A 9738-nucleotide genomic window follows, 5' to 3' on the forward strand; every position below is an offset into this window, starting at 1 on the left:
TTTCAACGCAAGAGCTAAAACTCTAAACCTGGGTCAAATGAGATTTGAGCTCTCACAGGACTTGATGAAATTTAATTATGATACGTATAATTACTAAAGCAATCTTCTGTGAGGTAGAAATAATCATTTTAGGGGAGAAGTTGGCACTTGCAGGTCGACAATGTAATTTACTGCCGAATACTGCCGAGAGAGAGAGAGAAAGAGAGGCAGTTCGGCCATTTTTTACTGTTGTCTCCTGGGGAATATGGTGGCAGTTGGCACAGCGTGGCCTGTCGTTTGTCATTGAGAAAATAAGTGATTACCGAGAGACAAAGCCAACGCGACAGCTTTCTGATTCCAGTGCTGACACACATGAAATAGTCCTGATTAAAAATCAGCCTGCACTTTACATCAGGTGACGCAAAGAACGAGGCGGCTTTTGTACGACGTGCGCCAAGCGATCGTTTAGCAGTAAACAAGAGTGTGAGGGATTATCTCAGTTTGTAAACCGCATGAAAAGTGGCCAAATATTTGGCTCCCAGCACATGGATTTGAGCTATTTTAATAATGAACAAATGAGCTCTCCTTCGACTGTCGAAGCATTCTCATCTGTTTATTTGTTTGCCAGTCTGCCAGTGCAAACAATAAGGGAGTTTTCGTATTGATTACTTTTTAATAGAAAGCCTTGTGCCTTCACCCTCTGCTGAGCAGAAAAACAGATTTGGCATGGCTGAACGTCAAACCAAACCAGGGTGGGAGAGAAGTCGACTATGATGGGCAAGGGATCAAGGTCTCTAATTGGCAGATCTCCCCGAGCGTCGAGGAGGGGGGCCATTGCACACGGAGACCCCCGACTGCTTCTAATCCCGCACTGAGCGCGCTCCCACCACAGCTTCCTTTCAGTTTCTTCTCTAAAAATCAATAAAATATTTTCCCACAGAAAATGAGGTAGAAAATGTGAGTGCTGCGCAGACGAGGGCCTTCCTCAGCTTAGCTAATTAGAAATCAACAAAAGACTCCTTTGTCTTTTCCCCTTTACAAGGAAAGCCAGAGAAGAGCTAAGGTCAGGCGCACACATCTTGGCTGTCACCCCGCATCGAGACCTCTGCGGTGATGCCCTCCCTTCTCAACTCGCTGACATCACTGCAAAGCTCAAAGATGGACCCGTGAGGTTAGAACGGTCTTGTTCCGCACATATAACCTGACCCTTGGCCGCTCAGAACAATTGCGCTTTGTCCATCCAGATCCATGCATACGTTGTGTGCTTCTTGACAAGGTTAACCAGCAGGACTTCCTTGGTCAACTAGCTTCGCCAGCTGCGTTGTGCTGGTAAAAACCAGTATGGAACAGCATGGAAATTCATGCTGTTGTTTGCAACAGAGCTCTAGTGTCTCCTTCAGGTGGAGGATTTCAGTGGCTCTTTAGATCTGCCTGGGGACAAAGCCATCAGCACATCTCTGAACGACGCAGAAGAAAAGGAGGAGATCTGTGGGTCTGCTTTAGAACTGCACTCACTGTTAGGAAATCATTTGAAATCAGCACAGCTCACTTGTCAATCAGATCTCGGCCCTGCCCACAATCCCCCAGGTAATCTTGAGATTTACATGTTAGGTTAAATGTACATGTACACTGTAAGACTTTAAGACTTAATTTTATCGATCAGGACTTGATTAAATTGGGAGGGGTTGAAACATATGTCATTGTTGGTCAATTTTATAATAATAATAATAATAATAATAATAATAATAATTATAATTATTAGGGGTGTAACTGTACACAAACATGACGTACCTCGGTATTGAAGTCACGGTTTGGTACAGCAGGGGGAGAAAACTAAACATAAAATTGCTTCTTTTTTATTTAACAGTGGTTTATTTAACAAATTGTGTCTCTCTCTTTAACTAAATTCAATTATAATTAACATTTTCTTAAAGGTGCCATCAAACGTTTTTTTTTTTTTTACAAGATGTAATATAAGTCTAAGGTGTCCCCTGAATGTGTCTGTGAAGTTTCAGCTCAAAATACCCCATAGATTATTTTTAAATAATTTTTTTAACTGCCTATTTTGGGGCATCATTAACTATGCACTGATTCAGGGCTGCTGCCCCTTTAATTGCTCGTGCTCCCCGCCCCCCACAAAGTTTACACAGCTAATATAACCCTCAAAATGGATCTTTACAAAGTGTTCGTCAGGCAGCATGTCTAATTGCGTAAGTACAGTGTTTATTTGGATGTTTACATTTGATTCTGAATGAGTTTGATAGTGCTCCATGGCTAAAGCTAATATTACACACTGCTGGAGAGATTTATAAAGTTGTGTTTATGAATTATACAGTCTGCAAGTGTTTAAAAATGAAAATAGCGACGGCTCTTGTCTCCGTGAATACAGTAATAAACGATGGTAACTTTAACCACATTTAACAGTACATTAGCAACATGCTAATGAAACATTTAGAAAGACAATTTACAAATATCATGGATCATGTCAGTTATTATCGTTCCATCTGCCATTTTTCGCTGTTGTCCTTGCTTGCTTACCTAGTCTGATGATTCAGCTGTGCACATCCAGATGTTAATACTGGCTGCCCTTGTGTAATGCCTCGATCATGGGCTGGCATATGCAAATATTGGGGGCGTACACACTGACATAACAGTCGGTGTTATGTTGAGATTCGCCTGTTCTTCTGAGGTCTTTTAAACAAATGAGATTTATATAAGAAGGAGGAAACAATGGAGTTTGAGAATCACTGTATGTCATTTCCATGTACTGAACTCTTGTTATTCAGCTATGCTGAGGTAAATTCAATTTTCAATTTGATGGCACCTTTAAGGATAAAAAATCTCAGCTAATGCTATAAAGTATATACAGTAAGTCCTTTCTTGCTCATTACTATAATATTAAAGGTTACAATTAACAACAGAGCCCAAACTATTAAATTCAGTTGCTATTTCTCTTTAGATATAATAATCAACACTCAAATAAAAAATAAAAATGTAAATTGCACATAAGGCAGGTTTTGCATTAACTTCTAAATCTAATTATAAAATTATTTTTCAATTATTTTTCTACTCCAATTCATTTTTGAAATATAATCATTTTTATAGTTACTGACATAACTTGTTTTCATGACAAATTTATTTAAACATATATTAAATAATTAAGACATTGCTAACAGGTAAAGTAAATATAATGAATATACGTATAAGCTAGTGCATATAGTATACGTATAATATAGTGCATATGTTTAGAGAAACTCTCCCCTCTATTGTTAATTTCTCTAGTGAACTAACATGCTGTGGACACTAAATGACTTGCCTGAGGTAAATGTAATGCTACATGAAATATTATTTTCAAGCTGTTTTATTTCCGCATTTGAAATTCTGGTTGAGAGATTACACGTAAACATATCTATGCATAGATTGTCTGTTCTTTTCCTGCACTTTTTCCTGTTGTGGCAGTTAGCAAACATTGTTGCATTACCGTGCGCATCCCCATCTGGATTGTAGTGTGGATCGCTTGTGACTGATTGTATTCGTCGCCTGACTGTATGCACCGAACCGTGACATTTGTACCGTGATGGTTCGGGACGAATACATGTACCGTTGCACTAATATAAATGTACCAATAGTCTTATGGTATGACCATGTTCTTTTTTGTTGATTAGTTTATATGTGTAGATAGATATATTTATAAAGAGACTAAATTTGAATCTGTAATTGAAAGGGTTAATTGCAGAGAGAAAGAAGAGCGAGTGAGTCAGAGCAGCGGTCTAAACTGTAATGGCATATGTCAGCCCTCTGTCCACTGTAAGCTAAAGAGAGTTAAAGTACAGCATTCATCAGCCTGCAGCAACAGCTCATGGTTTTTTCTTCTCTCAGACGGTGAGGCAGTCTCTGGCTCATTCACTCAGATGGCTACCTTAAAGAACTTAATCCAGACCTGCCAATCAAGTGCTAAAGATCTCACCATTTCACTGATTCACTTCCTGACTGTGCTATGCTCAGCTGCTGTTATACCAGCCAGTGTTAGACGCACCTGAGCCTGAGAGTGCAGCAGATGGCCCACAACATATTTAACCTGATACCACGACCTAACCAAGTATGACCTGGTCTTCCTTTAATACAATGAAATATTTTCTAAATAACAAATGTTGCTTGCAAATAATATATATATATATATATATATATATATATATATATATATATATATATATATATATATATATATATATATATATATATATATATATATATATATATTAATATAATATTAAAGTCAATGGGATCCAAAGTCATGCAGGTTTGGCATGTCATGAGGTTGAGTAAATGGTATCAGAATTTTAATTTTGGGTCCTTTTGTTTAAAGTCATTGTTTTGTTGTTGCTGATTTTCCTTCACAGCCAGACAAAATAATCCTAAGTAAATGCATCTCTCAAAATGTGGGTGAAATGCAGTAATTTCTAAAACATGGGGGCAGTTATAATTATTTCTATACCCCTGGATGGGACTGAGAGATCATTGACTAATTCACAAACTCTGTATTTGTAGCAGCTGCTGAATCTGCTCTGTGTAGGCTGTGTGAAGTCGTTTCCTTCCTGTGTTATTAGATTTCAAGAAACACATCACTAGCTGCTAAAGGTCAAACATTAAACGTGCCTGACAAAATGTAATAAACCCGTTTACTGTGTTGTTATTTTATGATTGCTGCTCTTCTGTCTCTTCTCTGACTGGCTCTTTCAGAATGAATGGGTGCTGTGAGAGAGTTTTAGGGACAGGGGTTGGGGGGATGTTGGGGTTTGAGTGTCTCTCGGGAGACATGGACTCTTTGACTCGCCTGCTGATCCAAAACAGAGGCGCCGAGCTTCTGTTTGTGTGATGGCTTTTGACAGGCGGGTGTCCACTGGTTTATTATTCTGCTCTTCTTCTTCTCCCACACATGTCTGCGTCTCAGTGGAGGAATGGAAGAAGTTGTCACAGAAGGGAGCCTGATTGTTTTCCGCTGGAAAAAAGTGTGACCAGCTGCAGAGTGTTATGAAGATAGGCAATTAAACAAATGACACAGGAGATCCATGTTCAGTTATTCCTCTTGAACTATGTGTGGCTTCCTGTAAAACTTAGGACCAGCTTAGATATAAGGAGAAATAAAATGAGTTACATCCATCAATTATTTAGATAATGTATGTTATCATCAATTTCATTTCATTGTATTAAATACTGTAGCAACTGCTATCATCAGTCAGCAAGCAGTTTGAGGGAGTTACTGAGTTTGCATTGATAACCAAATGTCATTTAGATAAGTATAAGAGTGTTATACCATAATGCAATACATTTACCATGTTCAAAATATACAAAACCAAAATTGCCCCCTTTATATATCAGGGTTCCTACGCGGTTTGGAAAAGTATGGAAAAGTATGGAATTTGATTTGAGTAATTTCCAGGTCTGGAAAAGTATTGAAAAATGAAATCAGAGTATGGAAAAATATTTGTGTTTCCAGACTATTGGCTCTATTCAGTTTTCTAATTTATCATACCTGTAAACTAGTCACTTTACAGCAAAATTAGCCCTTTTGAATGAAAATACATAATTTATGTAAATCATGTAGATCCGAAGAGGTTTTTTTTTTCTGTGGCCAGTGTGTGTGTCTCAGGATTCTCACAAGAATCGAAAATCAGCTACATTCCCATAGACTGGAGTGAGTCGCGACCTTTCTTGGCGTTCTTTGGTGTGATAGATCGCTTTAGCGCTCGTGAACCGACCATCTCTTCCACTTTACTAGTTACAACACAAAATAAACATGATTGAACATCCAAAGGTATGTTGAAAGATACAGTACAACTTACCGAAATCCATATCATGTCACATGCATTGATCAATCAGTGTTTCAACCGCAGAAAGGCGTCAATAAAACGGCTTGTAAAAATGTCACATTTAGCCTACGTCAGAAAAGCTGTTCAATGTCCAAAAACTCATTAGTTTAAAACTCACAAAAAGAACTTTGAGGAGCATTTTGCTAAATATATGCACCATAGGCTATTGCATATTCATTGTATTTGTACTTAACATGTGCTTCGATATTGAATGTATAAATCTGTTTCATGGCAGCCACCATTTAAATGTTTAGGCCTAAAAAAACAAAAACAAAAAAAAAAGTAGAAAAATAATTGTCATTAAAAATTTATAAAAACTTCCTTATGTGGTTCCTTGTATAATTTACTGCATTAGTTGAGAGATTTTTTTTTCTTTGAGGAAATTTGCCATGTACTGTACCTGATAAGCCCCAAATTAATCAATACTGAATCAAAGGTAGTCAAATCAAATCGCAAGCTTCTGAATCAAAATCACATTCAATTGTGAAATTTGTCAATGCACAGCCCTACTGCCAATAATTTATTATTATTTTTTTTTTTTTTACTTGAAGCAAATGTTGTTTTTTCCATTTATATTCTTGTCAGAGTGCACCAGAATGCTTCGTTTGCATGTTAAAATCACAAAAATCTTCTCCTGGGGGAGGATGCCCCCAGACCCCCCTACAACAACTTTGTTCCTATACATCACCATTTACACCTCTTTTCACTTTGCAGATGTATATAAACGTATGAATTTCTAAAATATAACAGAAACTGATACTGCGCTTCTGTAGGCTACTCGTACTCATAGGCTACTGACCAGAATGGATAAATCACAGAAGGATGTCTGTAAAGTAAATGTTTTGAATTAATAGACAAATTAAATATTTACGCCTATGTAGCGAGTGGTATGGTCAGAAAGGGAAACAAACTAAGTCACTACACCACCCTGTTAAACAGGGAATATATTAGTACTTGTAGATTAATCCCCAACAAAAGTCACACAGATACGTGGTTTTAAGAAGAGAAGGGCCTAGACGTGAATACTTAATACCAAACTTTATTTCAACAATCAAACACTAATTTAAAAATCACTAAAAGACTGTAGGACCCAGACTACAAACATGAGGCAGAGAAAACATAGAAAAGGAGACCGAGGCTTACCAATGGCGGAAATCGTCAAGGTCTGGAAATTTGAGTATGGAAAAGTATGGAATTTTAAAATGGAAAATGTGTAGGAACCTTGTATATATATAAGATATATAAGAAATTAATAGAGTAAATATAAATAATTTATTCCGCAGGGATGCATTTGTTTGATCAAAAGTGGCAATAAAGGTTCAAAAAGAATCAAAAAATATTTTAAAACCTTTCTATTCATTAAAGAATCCTGAGAAAAATGCATCCCGGCTTCCACAAAAAATATTAAGCAGCACAACTGTTCTCAATACTGATAAATATAAGAAATGTTTCTTGATCAGCAAATTAACATATTCAAATTATTTCTGAAGGATCATGTGAAGACTGGAGTAATGATGCTGAAAATTCAACTTATTTTAAATTGTAATAATATTTCACAGTACTGTTTGTATTGCATTTATAAAACAAATAAATGCAGCCTGAGTAAGCATAAGAGACTTTCAAAAACATTAAAAATCTTACCAACCCCAAACTTATGAATGGTAGTGTACAAAAACAACATTTTTTAGGAATTAAGTACCTAAATTATGCTTCACTGTATGATGTAATATTGTAAGGTAGCATCACATACATGAAAAATATCCTCCATGTATAATGCACTCCCAGAAAGCATAGTGATAAGCAGAGTAAGCATAGTGAAAAATGTCTATTTTTACATTTAAGTATGCTTTTCAATATAAAATAGTTCCATCTAACATGAAATAATAATTAAAAAAAAAAAAAAACTATTTATAAACCTACTTTTTATACCTATTTTATACTTATTCATATACTTTTATCAACACGATCACATGAGAATGCGTATCAATAGTACGAGTTTGTAATCTCGTAGAATATATAAGCCAAAATGAGTTTTGGCGTGCTTATGGTACGCGTTTTTTTTCGCGTGCATATGATGCGCAATTTATGGCGTGTATATGACATGCTCTTGGGTAGGATGGGGGTGGGGGTGGGGGTTTCGGGCTTCTGTGGAACACAAAAGAAACAGTGAGGAACTGTGGAACACTTCCTCCGTACAATGAAATGTCAGTGGGGTCTAGTGTCATTTTGGACCCCACTGACTCTCATTGCATGGGCTAAAACAGCTGAAATATTCTTCAAAATATCTTCTTTTGTGTTCCACAGAAAGTCCCACAAATTTGGAAGAGGACTAGTAAATGATGTCAGAATTTTTATTTTTGGGTGAGCCGTTCCTTTAACTTAGCAACACTGACTGGAATCAGCTGTGAGCATTCTGCAAACCTCTCATGCACTACCCATGAGGAGAGCAGTTTGTGTGGCGTATGAGATATTTCCCTTGAAGTGCATTTCAAAACAGTCAGGATGCTGCCTTAGAAGGACAGACAGACAGACAGCGAGGCAACTCACCAGGCTTGGAGCAGAGCCTTAGAATGTGAGCTCAGGAAGCGATGGAGACAGACAGGAAGCCAGCACAGCACTGGATTCAAATACTTGATGATTACTTCAGCTCAACAGCTCTATGTTGATATATAGGAATGTCCCAAACCCTTAAAAACCTGCATCATTCCAACTCTCTCTCTCTTTCTCCCTCTGGGTCTTCATTAGAACTGATGAAAGACACGCTCCATTTCAGCTGAAGAGTCAGCATTCTCCACAACCTCATTCAGTTTCTCTTCTGTTTCTCTGCTTCAGAAGAGATCATGAATTTTTAATCTGCCCAAAGGGCCCTTTCTGATCTTTCTGAGTCTAGGGTCTGTGACGTTTCACAAATGAGGGGCTCTTCTCTCCTTCCTCTTTGTCCCCTCTCTCCTTTTTGGGTTGTGTCAAGGATTTTAATACCCCTCCAACCTAATAAAGAGAGACTCACACTTAAAAAAAAAAAAAAAAAAAAAGCTGTGACAAGGAGCTTCGAGGAAAATGTCATATAATGCACTGAAGAATATGATCAACTCTGGCAGGGTTTCGCTTCAAGGTGCCTCACCGAGTCTGTCACGTTTCTGATGGGTATGTGAGTTTTAAGTGCACTAATTAACGTGTTGGAGAGCCTTAATTATAATGCAATGAAATACTGCGTTACTCATTATAAAAAGTAATTATGTTGTATATTTTATGGAAAGTAACATGTTAAGTTGCATTACTTTTCTCGTTTTCACTCTCTCAGACTCTTGTCGTACTATTGTTTTTTTTTTGTTTTTTTTATGTACACAACCAGTTGTCAGAAAAAGATTGAAACAGTCGAAACAGTTGGGTTTATTTTTATTTATCAGAGGCCATTTGAAAATTTTAAAACCTAAATTTCTGGGTGTACTGAAAGAAAACAGTCACTGATAAGCAACACACACACTGGATCATCTGTATGGGCATATTGGGCAGTGCCCCACCGAAGTATTCATCCATCCAAAACAACCCTATAGGTAGTTTTTTCAAGCACCTTATTACAACCTACAGTACAGTCCAAAAGTTTGGAACCACTAAGATTTTTAATGTTTTTAAAAGAAGTTTCGTCTGCTCACCAAGGCTACATTTATTTAATTAAAAATACAGTAAAAAACAGTAATATTGTGAAATATTATTACAATTTAAAATAACTGTGTACTATTTAAATATATTTGACAAAGTAATTTATTCCTGTGATGCAAAGCTGAATTTTCAGCATCGTTACTCCAGTCTTCAGTGTCACATGATCCTTCAGAAATCATTCTAATATGCTGATTTGCTGCTCAATAAACATTTATGATTATTTTCAATG

This window comes from Megalobrama amblycephala, linkage group LG17, assembly GCF_018812025.1.
Source record: "Megalobrama amblycephala isolate DHTTF-2021 linkage group LG17, ASM1881202v1, whole genome shotgun sequence".
NCBI lineage: Eukaryota > Metazoa > Chordata > Actinopteri > Cypriniformes > Xenocyprididae > Megalobrama > Megalobrama amblycephala.